Raw genomic sequence first — 16,923 nt, 5'->3', positions numbered from 1 at the left:
GTAGCTATCGGATGAAAATTTGATGGCTCTTATCGTTATGAAAACGATGAAACCGCGTTTCACGATGTTATGCGATGATCATAAAAAGCGAGTAAAAAGGTGTCAGATGTTTGTATAATTAATCAACCAGTCGATTGATGATCCAACCGGCTAGATTTAAAAAGCATCCATAGATTTGAAATCTAGGGCGTCCTGAATGATGTTTTTCACTATATATATATATATATATATATATCCTTTATTTTTTACGTAAGGATTTTTTTTTTCATCAAAACTAATAGGTCATCTAATACTTAATAATATCTTTAAATAAAAGAGTAAAACATTCATTTTAGCTGACGTCCACCTTTGCAAATAATAATAATAATAATAATAATAATAGTAATATATATATATGAGGACCAATCCTCTATGGACGTCCATAGATAAGAAATCTATGGATGTCCATTATCAGCCGTTGGATCTCGATTCAACGGCTAACATTGGTAAACATTAGATACTACAGTAATATAAATAGTAATTATTGTTCGGAACAATATAATGAACAATATTATGTCAGCCGTTGGATCATGATCCAATGACTGATAATTGGACGTCAGCCGTTGGATCATGATCCAATGACTGATAATTGGACGTCTATAGATTTCTTATCTATGGACGTTAATAGGGGATGTAAATTATATATATATATAGAGCATTCATCTCCTGGGGATGTCCCTAGAATTCAATTCTAGGGATGTCCCCATATCAGCCGTTAGATTATAGAGTAATATTTGAAAAAAAAAAAGGTTACAAATAATTTGGTTAGTTTTCAGGGTGTGTCACATAAAAACCTCTTGAAAAGCAAAAACACTCGCTGAGAGTGAGAGAGAGATAGAGAGAGAGAATGGAGAGCGAGGCGCTGCTCGAGAGCTCGACGGTGATAGCCGGCGTAGTGGACTACAGAGGCCGTCCGATCAACGCCGGATCCGGCAAAGGACGGTGGACCTCGGCCTTCTTCATTATCGGTACTACTATTACCCAATTCCTCACTCCTTAATCTTCAATTGCCCTAGATTTGAGGGGTTTTCCCATGAGTGATGATCTCTGAGCAGGCGTGGAGATGGCGGAGAGGTTCGCGTACTACGGGATAGGGTTTAATCTGATCACCTATCTCACTGGCCCGCTCCGGCTGTCCATAGGGTCAGCGGCGACGGCGGTGAACTTGTGGGATGGGATGGCGTCGATGCTGCCGTTGCTGGGAGCTTTCGTCGCTGATTCGTATCTGGGACGCTACCGCACCATCATCATCGCCTCCATTCTCTACATCCTGGTTTGTTCCTTTATTCTCAATCTTTTCTTCTTTCCTTTCTAGGATTTCTCTTTCCTTTTTGTCTTTTACTGAGAATGAGGTATATTTTCTAATAATTTGGATCATTGCTTTTTACGTAAACCCCGGAATTAATTGCAGATATACGTGCAATACTGTGATGATTGTGTTTGATTGTCATTGATTTTGAGTTATTTTATTTTATTTTATTTTTATTTCATTTTTAGAGAAAAAAAGGGGCGCGGGGGGCTACCCTCAATCATATATATATATATATATATATTTAAAAGAAACATCTTAAAATGTATCTCTATGATTAAAAGTAACATAGGCAATGTGAGAGAGGAATAACTGTGGGCTAATCAATTATAACTACCCGTGATTATAATTGAGAGGTCTCGAGTTAGAATTTTTCTCTCTTATTTTTCGGACAGGGGTTGAGTTGGAATTTTTCTCTCTTATTCTCGGACGGGGTTTATTTTTCATGAGATCGATCAAACTACTATAATTGTTTACTTTTTATACCTGTTTGTTTTTGCTTTGTCATTTGTCGATTTGTAATTGAAAGAGAAGAGACAAAGAGAGAGAAAGAGAACATGTTGGGTGGGATTGAGGTTATTTTTATTTTTTTCAGGGAAGGAGAAAGTTTTTGAAACCGTTAGATTAATATCCAACGGTTCTCGTGACTCTAGAGATGATTTTTTAGAAAACCGGTGATCAAAGATTTTTAAAAAAATAAACCAATTACTTTACAAACAAAGAATATTATTTTGTTGGGATCTATGAGCGAATATGATATTTCCTTGCAATGGCTTGTTAGCAGTTACACACTGTTATATGAAGGAATTTTTTTCTTAGAGAAATTCTATCAAAATTAAATTTTGATCAATTTTTTGAAATCCATCTTATATTTTGAATTTGCCGGACAAGTTTTGGTTAAAGAATTAGGAATTGTTATTGAGATTGGTGGACAACCAGCAATCTGCCACATGCATGGTTGAGATTAAAAGTTTGGATATTTTTCAATGAAGTGGTAGGCCCTAGAGATAATTACTCAAGAATCATACACAACAAATGAGTAAAAAAGTAAATTGCGATGAGGTAGAGTTACAGATTTAAAACTAGCTAGATTCATCACTCAAATCATCATCCTCTTTGTGGCAGATTTTAAGATGTTTCTTTTATATATATTTAAAAGAAACATCTTAAAATGTATCTCTATGATTAAAAGTAACATAGGCAATGTGAGAGAGGAATAGCGTGGGCTAATCAATTATAACTACCCAGTGATTATAATTGAGAGGTCTCGAGTTAAATTTTTCTCTTATTTTCGAGACGAGGGTTGAGTTGGAATTTTTCTCTCTTATTCTCGGGACGGGGTTTATTTTCATGAGATCGATCAAACTACTATAATTGTTTACTTTTTATACCTGTTTGTTTTTTGCTTTGTCATTTGTCGATTTGTAAAAATTGAAAAAGAGAGAGAAGAGACAAAGAGAGAGAAAGAGAACATGTTGGGTGGGATTGAGGTTATTTTATTTTTCAGGGAAGGAGAAAGTTTTGAAACCGTTAGATTAATATCCAACGGTTCTCGTGACTCTAGAGATGATTTTTAGAAAACCGGTGATCAAAGATTTTAAAAAATAAACCAATTACTTTACAAACAAAGAATATTATTTTGTTGGGATCTATGAGCGAATATGATATTTCCTTGCAATGGCTTGTTAGCAGTTACACACTGTTATATGAAGGAATTTTTCTTAGAGAAATTCTATCAAAATTAAATTTTGATCAATTTTTTGAAATCCATCTTATATTTTGAATTTGCCGGACAAGTTTTGGTTAAAGAATTAGGAATTGTTATTGAGATTGGTGGACAACCAGCAATCTGCCACATGCATGGTTGAGATTAAAAGTTTGGATATTTTTCAATGAAGTGGTAGGCCCTAGAGATAATTACTCAAGAATCATACACAACAAATGAGTAAAAAAGTAAATTGCGATGAGGTAGAGTTACAGATTTAAAACTAGCTAGATTCATCACTCAAATCATCATCCTCTTTGTAATTAACTATTGGTTTAAGGCCATTGGAGAGGCTTGAAATGGGCTCATTGTTTGTTTTGGTCTTTTAACTAAAAAATTTGCACATTTTGACACCTGGACTAAATATATTTGTTCCTCTTGATGTTGGCTCACAATAGTGTGACACATGTTTCGAACATCACTTGCCAAAACAGGCAATGTCACCCACTTAATTATTAACTTGCACTTTAAAACCAAGCAATGAAATCTAGATTGATAATGGCTACGTGTAAAAGAAGGATCAATTTTTTATCCAAGTTGTTGGACCTTATTGTCTCAAAACACAATAGAATCTGACATGTAAAACAGAAACTTAGAAAAGGCTGATCTTAAATGTTTAACCAGGGTCTGGGCATGTTGACATTCTCATCCTCATTGTTGCCTTCCATCCTCAATCAAAAATGTGACGTTGCCATGGGTCCTTCTAGTTGTCCTCCCAGTCAACTCCAAGTCATCACCTTCTTTGTCTCTTTGTATCTGGTGGCGTTTGCACAAGGTGGACACAAGCCCTGCACTCAAGCATTCGGAGCTGACCAATTTGATCAGAATAATCCTCTGGAATCCAAATCAAGAAGTTCCTTCTTCAATTGGTGGTACTTTGGGATGACTTTTGGCATGCTCTTTACCACTGTGCTCAACTATGTGCAAGACAATGTCAGCTGGGGATTTGGATTTGGTATCCCCTGCATGGCCATGGTTCTTGCTCTCATTGTTTTCTTATCAGGTTCCAGAACTTATCGATACTGCATTCTGGAAGAGACAAGCCCATTCATTAGAATTGGCAAAGCATGTTGGCGAGCATCAGCTGTCAAGACTTCACAGTAAGCCTCCTCCTCTCCTATCCAATATCACTGTTCTTAAATTATATCTTATTCCATGATGATCTAACCATATACTCATGCAGGGCAGAAGAAGAAGAAGAAAAAGAAGCTAAAGGCATTCTTCGATTGTTTCCAATATGGGCTACATGCTTAGTTTATGCTATTGTTTTTGCGCAATCAATGACATTCTTCACCAAAACAAGCTAGCACTCTAGACAGGAGGATTGGCAGCAGCTTCGTAATACCCTCAGCATCACTGAAAAAGCATCAGTACCATCTCAATTGTTGCTTTCATCCCCATATATGATCACATCCTTGTTCCTGCAGTTCGGAAACTCACAGGGTTGCACTCAGGCATCACAATGCTCCAAAGAATCGGCATTGGCATGGCAATCTCAGCCATAGTGATGGCAATCTCCTCGCTAGTAGAGATGAAGAGGATAAAAACAGCTCGAGAATACGGGCTCATCGATTCGCCTAACATACCAATTCCAATGAGCTTATTGTGGTTGATGCCCCAATGTGTTCTCAATGGTTTTAGCAGATGTGTTCACAATGATTGGTTTGCAAGAATTCTTTTATGATCAGATGCCAGATTCACTGAGGAGCTTGGGACTTGCTCTATATCTGAGCATCTTTGGTGTTGGGAGCTTCATAAGCGGATTCATTGTTTCTCTAATAGATAAGGTGAGTGCAGCACAAGGAGAGAGCTGGTTCCCTGACAATCTAAACCATGCTCATCTTGATTACTTCTTCTGGTTTCTTACTGCACTAAATGCCTCTGGGTTACTTATCTACATATATTTTGCACAATCCTATGCCTACAGGAAGAAAGGGTGTTCTCCTTTGCTATAATAATATATAAGTTACCAAATTGTGCTGTATGTTGTTGCGTCTTTATTTGATGTATAATATAGTGGAGTAATGTTGTTGTTTGTGATTAATTATCTATTGGTCGTGGTTTATCCACTTTTATTAAAAAAAATTACCTTTTGAGTAAAATATTATTACTTACAGATCTTTCCAAATTGTTAAACATTGTCTTGAATTTATCAAATTATTGATTTTTTATTTTGACAAAGTCATTGATTTATGTCCTCATGGATTTTCATCTTCTATTGTGGTTTTGTGAGTTGGCAGTAGCATCTAAAATTCCATGTGAATATTAAATAAATTACATATATTAGATTTTACAAAAAAAAATAAATATATTTTTCCGAAGTATCTATGGAGTTAGTCCAAGTGATTAAAAAGCTTAGCTTGCTTAAACTATTAAGTATCGATGGAATTCCTCACCCTCTTAAAACCTGAAAAATCAGTAGAAGAAAGACCAATGTATGTGTGTATATATATATACATATTTGTTTAAATAAAATTTATATGTTTTTTTATAATTGGGACAATTATAAATAATATATAAAATCATGTGATAGCAAATTTTATATATTTCAAGCCAAATAAATCATGTGTTACATTTATTACTATTAAATTTGTCCTTATCCAGCTAACCCAAATAAGAAAGTCCAACCAAAAAAAACACAAATTTCTCTCTAGTATTGTCATGTCACTGTTCAGATATTTTCCCCCAAACAGCAATTTCCAACATTTAATGGGCCCCACGATTATTCATACACGTGTCAATCTTCTAAGGCCTTATTTCCCTCTTCTACAATAGCTATCAAACAGCGGATCACACCATCGCTATTGACTACCCCCATGGTCATTAAAGTCAGATCCTCTTCTCTCTCACTCCATCGCCGCCCCATCAGAGAGAAAGAGAGCGGGTGAGAGATGGAGTCCGGTGAGCCGCTTCTCGCCGGCGAGTCCTCCGGAGCACTGATCGGCATGGTGGACTACCGTGGGAGGCAGATCATCTCCAGATCTCGCACCGGCGGGTGGACTTCAGCCCTTTTCATCATCGGTATCGATTAGAGTTTTTATCTTTCAAAATTCCATCATGTGCTTTCTATTGGATGAATCCATGGAATCTCGGCGTTTGTCGTAGGGGTTGAGGTAGCTGAGAGGTTTGCGTACTATGGGATCTCATCGAATCTCATCACTTACCTCACCGGCCCTCTCCAGGAGTCCACGGCTTCGGCGGCGGTGGCGGTGAACACTTGGTCTGGTGTGGCGTCGATGCTTCCGCTCCTTGGTGCCTTCGTCGCCGATTCGTATCTCGGCCGCTACCGGACCATTGTGATTTCGTCCCTGCTCTATGTCCTGGTGCGTTCCTCTCCCTTTTTAATACTAATAATAAAAATAATTTATACAAATACTATTAAGGGCCGTTTGGTTCAATATAGAAAGATTATCACGTGTTACATAGTTATCTGAAAATATTACAATGTTTGGTATTGCAACGGTGGTAATTTGGATGGTAATATCACATTACCAATTTATAAATAGTACCAAGTAAGTAATTCTATTATCACCAAATTTGGTGTTTATCGTGGATTATTATGGTAATTTTATAATTTTTTATATTTAAAGAAATTGATTATCATGATAACCAAACACGGCAATGAATTATTTTTGGTAATAAAAATTTTTGATCAAATATGGCTATATCAAATTACCGTAATATTCTCAATCATATAACATTTTCACTCTTATTACTATGGTAATTTCGTTACATTGTAATATGTCATTATCATGAGCCAAATGGCCTTTTAAAATAGATGTATAAGCGTTTCACAGAACAATTTTAATTTTTTTAATAATATTTAAATTTTTTATTTATATTTTTATAATATTAATAATTAAAAATATTAATTACACTTAATTATTTATGTAATAAATATTTATAAAATTTTTAAAATTTAAATTATAAAATAGTTTTTATGGTAGGAATTTTTTAATTATATTATTTTATATATAATATTATTTCAAAATTTTATACAAAATTTTAAAATTTCCCGCTGAAGAAAATGTTTAATAATAATATTAATAATAATATCTGGATCCACTTTTAATCCCTCTTGTTTTTGAACATCATGATGAGATTGAAAAGGTTTTTATGGGATAAAATAGTAATTAGAAATTTCTTTTTTTTGTTACTTTATTTGATATGGGTAGTGCTTTTCCTTATTACCGCTGTGCATTATAACTGTTGGTTTAAATCTGGGGAGGACCACTGTATGCGTCATATAATGTACTGAATTATTAAAGTTCTGTCTGAACTTTGGACTTTTGTCTCTCTTGTTTTTTTGTAAGGGATTTTATGTAAAAGTGAATAAGTCTTTTCAGGCTTTTTGACGGCTAATATTAGGAAAAACTGAAAAAGTTGCCCGCCATGCCGGGGCATGAAATAGTAAATGTTTAAGTTAATATTATATATATATATATATTATATTTTATGTTATAAATATATAAATAAAAAATTGGAACAAAAGTCCATATGTGTATTTAATTAAGAAATTATTAATAATTAAATTATCATCAGTATAAAATTTAAAAAAAAATCCTAAATTTATATTAACTATATTTTATTTTTTGAAATTTTGCAAATAATTTATTAAATCACTAAATAAAGAGTTAGGGATTAAAATTTAGACGGTGGATACCAAAGATTACTCAATTTATCTTTTTTTTAAGCTTAAAACTTATTTATATTAAAAATATATATTATTGAAGATAATATATTTGATAGAGAACCCATCATCTAGGGACGTCCCTAGATTTCAAATCTAGAGATGTCCATAGTAGCCATCGGATGAAAATCTGACGGCTCTTATTATTATAAACAGTAAAAACCGCGTTCTACAGTGTTGTACAGTGATCATGAACAGTAAAAAGGTGTACAGTGTTTATATAATCAATCAACCATCGGATGATGATCCAACTTAGATTTAAAAACATCCCTAGATTTGAAATCTAGGGACGTCCCTAGATGATGTTTTCCCTATTTGATATATTAATATTAAGCAATAGGATAGTTAGGTGTTACCATCCATGATCTTAGTATATTAATTAATTATAAATTATAATTGAGTTAGGGATTGTGAGATTAAAATATGAGAATAGACAATGGAGGAGTAATGACTAAATAAAAGGTTTTGTAATTATCTTTTAAAAAAATTAAAAAGTTATTTATATTAATTAAGCAATAGAATAGATTAGTGTTTCAAAGCTAATAAAGCAATAACCTAGATGAAATGATGAATATACAGGATAAGTGATCAATGGAAAATAACTGATTATTTTTTATAATTTAAAATTCTTTATATAATCTTCATCATAATTTTTTTTTATTTTTATTTTTAATCTCCAACCCCATGTTATTATGTGATAATTGTATGTTAAGAGGGTAACTTTAAAAATTAACTAATGGTTATAAATGTTACAAATATCTAGTTATTTATAAAAAATGAGAATTTTGTTTGATCCAATCACTTTTTTATTGTTATTTTGTATTAGCCTTTACCGTGTCAATTGTTTGTATTTGTAAATGAGTTTCTCAATTATTAAAAATTTTTATGGTATTTTTAGCAAATATTTTATAAATTTATTTTAAATAATTATAATAATTTAATTTATTAATTGGGGCCAGGGAGTCCTGTATTTGGGTTGAGGGTTGGGGTCGGTGTTGGTCTTGGAAATTCAAGACTGAGGCCGGAGAATGTATCCTCCAGGGAATCTTCTCCTTGTTTACATCCCTACTAAAGAATAGCTTCTCTCATCTTAAATACTCATAATTTGTACCCTTAATTGAGTGATAAAATATAATTAATAAGTTTGAATATACTTGCTTGTAATAACAAACAACAGTAATTTTCTTTGCTGCATTTGTAGTGTCTACATTGTGGATTTTTATGTTTTTTTTAGTGTCCCTGATCATTTTATATTTAAAAGATATGCAGTAAATTATAATTCATTGTCAAAACTATATATTTATGTTTAACAGGGCCTGGGTCTTCTGACACTGTCCTCCATGTTGCCTTCCCTCAGCCCTCACAAGTGCAGCACTTCCATTGGTCCAACAGTTTGTCCTCCGACCCAATTCCAAGTCATTGCATTCTTTGTCTCACTATACCTCGTTGCATTCGCTCAAGGAGGCCATAAGCCATGCACTCAAGCGTTTGGAGGTGATCAGTTTGACCAAAATGATCCTGAAGAAAACAAGTCCAAGAGCTCCTTCTTCAACTGGTGGTACTTTGGGCTGTGCTTTGGGACTTTTATCACACTCTGGATCTTGAACTTTGTTCAGGATAACATTGGCTGGGGCCTTGGCTTTGGAATCCCATGCATTGCCATGATGCTTGCTCTCATTGTCTTCTTGCTCGGTACCACCACTTATCGTTACTATGTATTACAAGATACCAGCCCCTTTGTTCAGGTCTACAAAGCTTTTGTGACAATGATAAAGAGCCGTGCAACTCCACATCCGTATTCATCAGCTGATGCACCAAAGTGAGAATTCATTTCTAGGACAATTTAATGAATTATGCTGATTATATACACTGATGTTTGCTTCTCATTCATTGACAGGGTTGATAATAGTATAGAGGGAGCCAAGGGAGTAATCAGGTTATTTCCTATTTGGGCTACTTGCTTAATATATGCAATTGTGTTTTCCCAATCATCAACACTTTTCACCAAGCAAGGAAGCACCATGGAACGCAGTATAGGTCCGAACATCCAAATTCCACCGGCCACACTGCAGAGCTTCATCAGTTTGTCCATTGTCATGTTCATTCCGATCTACGATAGGATACTAGTTCCAATAACTAGAAAATTCTCCGGCATTCCCTCAGGCATCAGCATGCTTCAGAGGATAGGTACAGGGATGGTCCTCTCCATTCTCTCAATGGTGATCGCGGCATTGGTTGAGATGAAGAGGCTCCAAACTGCCAAAGATTACGGTCTGGTTGATAAGCCTCAGGCAACCATACCGATGAGTTTGTGGTGGTTGGTTCCTCAGTATGTTTTGTATGGAATTGCAGATGTTTTCACAATGGTTGGTTTGCAGGAGTTCTTTTATGATCAAGTGCCGGATTCACTGAGGAGCCTTGGGCTTGCTCTCTATTTGAGCATCTTTGGTATTGGGAGTTTTATAAGTGGATTTCTAATTTCAGTTATTAATGAAGTAACTGGTAAGGATGGGCATAGCTGGTTCTCTAACAATTTAAACCGTGCACATTTGGATTACTTTTATTGGCTTCTTGCTGGGTTAAGCGCTCTGCAGTTTGTCATCTACTTATGCTGTGCTAAATGCTATGTTTACAAAAAGCAGAAATGATTGTGTTGTAGAAATGATTATGTTGTGTCATGTGTACCATTTGGAACGTTGATGTTTGTATTGTATTGATGTGAAAGCATTCTTGTAAAATTCAATTATCAAGTGAATTTTTCAAGTTTAATTTCTTATTTGGTTCTTCTAAATATGTCAGGTTGTGCTTTTAGTGTTTGTATTTCACTTTGGTTGCAGAGGGGAGAGGTATTTTTATTATTTTAATTAAAAAATCTTAGTTTATTACATCGTTGCATGCTTGGTTTTTTTTTGTTTTTTAAAATAAATCACTTCAATTAAAAAAAAGATAAAAGCACAAACAATCCTCCATTACTCGGGAGGAGATCAAAATTTCAATTAAAAAAGATAAGAGCACAAACGGTCCTCCATCACCCGGGAGAAAAACAAGACAACAAAAGAAACAAAACTACTAGGTGTGATACCCAACCAGAAGAACAACTGAAAAAAACAAAAGCAGATAATATAAACGGGGACCCAAAGACATCCTCCAACTCCCCACCACTATAGAAAAAGTCATGGCCCGAACTTTATCCCTATGCCACCTCAGACGTTGGAGCCCCACTAGACTCATCAACACGAGAACTTAAGAATCTCCAAGCTTCGAAGTATGATCGATATGGGTTCTTCCATCTTCACCCTGAAACCCTCTGCTAGGGTTGTAAATGAGCCAAGGTACTCGTGAGCTACTCGAGATCGGCTCGGTTAATGCTCAAATTCAATTCGATTTTTCACGAGCCGAGCTCGAGCCAAAAAATACTCAGCTCATGAGGCTCGCGAGCCTAAACGAGCTTTTATATATAAAATGTTAAATTATTTATACATAAATTACAAAAACACATAATTATATAAACTATATTAAATTACAAAAATACTTTTGTATACAAGCTAATCGAGCTTAAACAAGCCGAGCTCAAACTACTTGAGCTTTTTAGCGAGCCGAGCTCGAACACAAAAAAAAATGGCTTGAACGAGCTCGAGCTAGTGATACTCGGCTCGTTTACAGCCCTACCCTCTGAGATAGAAAAGAATCAAGCCCTACCCTCTGCAATAGAAAAGAATCAAGATAGGAGCATAATTAACTCGTTTTTATTTTTTTTATTTTTTTTAATAATATATTAATAAGGAAAAAAAACCACATCAGTAATTATCAAATAACAGCAAGTACATACTGCTGCCAAAATTTTAATAGCTCTAAAAAATAAATTTAAAAAAATATCATTTTACATGATCGCTTAATGCTTTTCATAGAAACCCACAAAATGTTGGTCACTGATAAAGTTAATTAATAGTTTAATGGGTGTTGTGATGCACCATCAGGTTAAATAGTATGTTCCTGTACAAGCTCAAGTTCTCCATTATTTTCCTTTGATGCCACACAAATGGCAATACTGGCATGCTGCAATCTATCACATCTTTAAGAAATAAAAAGAAAAAGAAAATAAAACTAACAACTTAATCACTTTGCTTGCCTCATGAGATCTGGAAGAGCATGAGACAGACCATATTAACACCGGCAAGTAAAAATCTGGAGCCATGACTGGTTTGCTGAGTTAAAAAACTTCAGTCACGGTGAACAGCCGGCGGTGGCTTATGGTTAGAGCCGATAGGTTTGATGGTCGGGACACACATATTGTTTGAACTGGTGATGCTCATCAGGGTAACCTCCGAACCATTTGATTGACCTATATCTCCTTGGGCAGGCCTCACCCATTTCTTGATATGCCCCTCTCGGCATATTGTTAGAACCGATTCACTGGTAAATATCAAGCCGGATAGGGGTTCTATATGTGCACGGTGTGCAACCACCGGGGAAAGTTTGGGGACATCTCGCATGCTTGGAGCAGGTTGAAGGGTGCCAATGGGGATTATATTGTCCCAATGTGCGGAAGGACTTCCACTGCTGAGCGTAGGCGAACCACCAGAAGGGCAATATCGCAAGGGCACTACAATTTCATCCATTACCAGGTCCCAGAGAAGCAATTGTGTATCCTGTTAGAACATGGGAGAAATAATTCAGGAACTTGTAAATAATGCAACATTTAACATATTGTGGGTCTGGAAAGATTGAATTTGAGGATGCAACTACCAATGATGCACATGCTTGAACACATAAGACATACAAAGTATTTTGAATGCCAACAGCAAAATGTCATCACATGGCAAATAACACCAAAAAAAGAGAATATGAACCTAGAAAAAATATTCCAAAGGTAAAAAGTGGTTGAGACTAGAAATATCTTAACCTAAAAGTAACAACAAATAAACAAAATGTAGGACTGATGTGACCCACCAAGGATGCACTAACAGTGAAACACAATCGGTAATGTGATAATCCTATCGAATGCAACAAGTTTCTCAGTTTTCTTATGGACCCACGACATCTTAAAATACTAATCAACCTGAAATAAGTTTTTGGGAAGAAGAATCAAAGATCAACTTTTATTCACCAGTTGTTCATTAATGAAAAAAAAGAGAGAAAGCCAAAAGAAATTTCACATATCAAGTAAAGGTTCATCTGGTCTCTATTTGATCTATCAGGCAAGTCTCTGTCATACAAAGTTATTGAAACATCAGTAATTTAACTAGATAGTGGCATAGTGCTAGTGTACCAACTATGGTTAGTAACCTTTCCCTGTCTTCACTGATGTGTCAAACATGAGATTAAAAAATCATGCTTTTTATAATATGAAATTATATAAGTTTCACAGAAATATAAGCTTTTTAACAAAAAAAAGAAAACCAGCAAGTAACCAATATGGTACCACAATTCAGAAAAAGAAAAAAGTTCATGGCAACAGACTTATGACACCACAATTCTTTTACCTGCCCAACTGATCCAAACCGATACATGACATTCTCTCCTGTTCCATCTGAAGTTGGAACAGACCAATAAGAATCAAAAGTGACTCCACTAACCTGCCAACCAAAATGTTTGAGACTTCTAATATTGGGAATAGGCACTTACATTCAAAGTTAATAAAGTTACCCATGAATTATGCCCTTCCCCACATGCTACTATCTTCCGATCTTCCATGCTCCAGACTTGTACTAAATCATCTTCACCACCAGTCAATATATATTTTCCATCTGGGCTGAAAACAGTAACAGCAACCATCTTGAGCATATGCAATGATCCAAGAGAATTATATGAAGTGTTAACTGTAATGCACAAGTCTTGGTACAAGGTACAATCATACATAGCTAAGCCAGGAAGGATGTAAGAGACAACAAGAAGGAAGATGAAGAGAAATTACAAGAGTAAGAAATTCTCTACTTTTTTCCTCAAGAATGAGAAGGCAGGGGAAAGCACCCATGAGAAAACTTCTCGACTTTAATTGTTTCTCTTAAACAACCTTATCAAAAATCATAGAATTAGAGCTTCAAAGAAATATAGAATTCATGCTTGTGCATAAAGTTTGTCCATTAACAGCTTATGACATATTGGCAGATGACTTTGAAGATGAACATTTATTGAAAAAGGGTGTCTATCCCAAGTAGTAGAAGACCTTATCATATTCAAAAGCTAGAAAAATAAATGTTAATAATTCTATGAACAATTTGCTTGTTACCTCCAAGCACAACATAAGAGAGCCCCATAATAGCTTTTCCCACCACATATTAATTGCTCTTTTGAGTAATCAAATACTCTCAGATAGCCTGCACAGAATGCCCAACCACATAAAGAATTGCAAAGATCCTAAATCACACAAGTAGAGAGACCAGAAATAAAAGATAATTAAAATACTGAAAACATACCATCTCTACCAACAGTGGCCAAAAATGCTCCATCTGCCGAGAAAGAAATACTATTGATTGAACCTTGACATATGTGCCATCTGGCAATGGGGTTACTCTGCAAGTTGTTAAAAGTTACAAACTCTACACAATATTTCCCATCAAAATTCAAGCAAACCTTGTATTTCAAATCCCTATCTTGCAGAAGGTAGGGAATAATTTGGAGTATACAAAATAACCTTTAATATGCACTTAACTAAAATCTAAGAACAGCAGAGAGCAAAATTAAAAGAGAGAAAACTTTCAAAACATGACTAGTTGATAAGAAGCACTAGAACAAACACTATCACTGTGCTCCTCTATAAAATTTAACTTTCAACAACCTATATCTCCAGGAAGGACTCTACTTCACCATGAATACAGAAGCTCAAGAATGATATGCATAACAAAGAGAAGACAACTCCATAATATGCGTAAATTCAAACAGATACCTTACTAGACTTTGCATGTGCCACCATGAATTGTGATTGATCTTTAATTACAGGAAAGGAACAATCAGCAGTTCCATCCTTGTTCTGGACACGTAAAGTAGAACCATGGGTAAAAATACAAAAAAAACAAATGAAATGAGATCAAGAAATTTCTACATGTAAATCAGCCTACTTTTTCATACACATAAATGTTTCCATCCGCATGGCTAACAACAAATGTGCCGTACACAACAAATGCGCCATCACCTTCTGGTATCCATGATATGCAAGTGCATCGACTGCACAAGACAAAGAAACACATCCATTAATAAATAAGTAGATAAGTAAATTGAAAACATGAACCCTGAAAATAAAATCCCAAATAATTTTGTTTTATGTCTTTATCACATTTTGTGTACAGTTATCTTCCAGACATGATAAAAGAAAGAGTGAAAGAGCAATAGTTCATATAATCATTTGCCATTTTTTTTTTTTTTAATTTTTAATTTTACAAACAAGCTCAATATTATGAGGTTTAGAATCACGCCTTGCAAAAAGTTATTCAGATTCTACAGCATGTGAACCTCAATTTGCAATGCCTTAGAACTAAAGTCAGATACAGGGCTCACATTAAAGTCGGATAGCACATGCCACATGCTAAAAAGATTCTCAAGATATAAGCACATAAATGTACAGCATCTAAAGGGCCAAGTCGTTAATAATGGTGATTTGCCACTGGAATGCAGAAAAGATGCTAATAACATTAACTTATCCATAATCACAACATTCAACAAACCAGCAAGCAGAAGATGAGGATGCGTGCAGAAAAGAAAAAGAACTTAATAAACTGAAACGTTGAACATGATAAATGTTATTAACAAACAAACAGTTCGCAATTTTTACAAAACCATTAATAGCTTTTTGTGAATAGATAAAAAGATGAAGAGCATACCTATTGTTTACTATGCCATCTTTGTTATAATGATGAGCTCCGACAAGCTTCTTCCCAGGATCCTGCAACTGTTGTCTCAATGACACTGAGTAGACTATCACAATAGCAATTCAATCAGCGAAACTAATGAAATTCAATGAATATCAACAAATTTAACAAATCAACAAGTAAAGATAAAGAACAACTCACTGTCACCGGAGTGCAATCCAATGAGCAAATCATGCCCATCCTTGGAATCGGCATCAAAGGCATGGCAGACAGGGTTTGAATTGCCGAAATGAATGGATTTTATTGGATCCTATGATGAAACCACAGCTCAAACCCTATAAAATTATCATCAAAAGCAGCAGACGAGAACAACAGTTCAAGGGAAGCGAGAGAAAACCTTGTCTTGTGAATAAAGATCACTGATGAATAGTGTGTCTCCCGCATTAAAAATCAAGTAAGCACCTTTCCCATCATAGTTAGACAACGCCGGCGAACTACTGGATCCCGTTGACGCCCCGATCGACCCCCGATCCCTCGCGCTCCCCGACGCCCCCGGCTCACACCATTCCCCCAACGAAGCTCAACGCGCGGCTCCCATTCCCAGTCCCAAGAAACCTCGCCGCCGCCGACCTCACCCCACCACCAGAACTCGGGGTCGTCGGCGTCGATGTCGGCTGCGCCACCGGCTTCTCTCTCAAATAAGCAATCGTCAACTGAATCAAATCATCCAAAACCCCATCAAATTGATCCAAAAACGAAAACCAATAAGAGATTGGGATGCACCTGCGAGACGACCTTGCCATGGGAGTAGTGGAGCAGGCCAGCAGGGTGGGACTTCTCGTACTGAGCTTGTACCGACCCTCAGGGGTCTTGAAGTAGGTCTTGAGACTCGGTGACTGGGCGTTGATGGAGGACGACGACGACGCCATGACTGAGAACGATCTCTAGGGTTTCCAACCCGGATTCATGGCATCAAGACCAAGGGGTTCGTTGTTCCCCAATCTTCGCAGCGATCGGGCGAGAGAGAAAGAGATGGAGATCGAATTGGAGGTTGTATATCGGGGAGGAAAAGGAAGTGGAAGTGGAAATGGAAAATGAGTTACGGAAATTGGGTTTTTCCGGAAGTGGGTTTTATGCTTGATTGACTTGTTCCATTAGGGATGCATGCGGATCTTGTGAGATTATTCAATTTAACTTTTTAATTATATAAATATATATATATATAGGGATTGAATGAGGAATTTGAGAATATTTCTCTCAAAAAAAACAATGGCATTTTTCGAGTATCACTTTTTAAGAGGCATGTAGAGATCCG

The 16,923-nt window shown here is 35.7% G+C and overlaps 2 pseudogenes; one reads left to right on the top strand and one right to left on the bottom strand.

The window, feature by feature from the left end:
- The first annotated feature begins 850 nt into the window (after positions 1-850).
- On the top strand, positions 851-10,579 carry LOC120270928 (annotated as a pseudogene).
- Positions 10,580-11,723: 1,144 nt separating this feature from the next.
- Positions 11,724-16,595, bottom strand: LOC120270780 (annotated as a pseudogene).
- Between the last annotated feature and the right edge of the window lie 328 nt (positions 16,596-16,923).

This window comes from Dioscorea cayenensis, chromosome 10, assembly GCF_009730915.1.
Source record: "Dioscorea cayenensis subsp. rotundata cultivar TDr96_F1 chromosome 10, TDr96_F1_v2_PseudoChromosome.rev07_lg8_w22 25.fasta, whole genome shotgun sequence".
Lineage (NCBI taxonomy): Eukaryota > Viridiplantae > Streptophyta > Magnoliopsida > Dioscoreales > Dioscoreaceae > Dioscorea > Dioscorea cayenensis.
The sequence above is the reverse complement of the archived record's forward strand: the minus strand, read 5'-3'. Positions and strand labels throughout refer to the sequence as shown.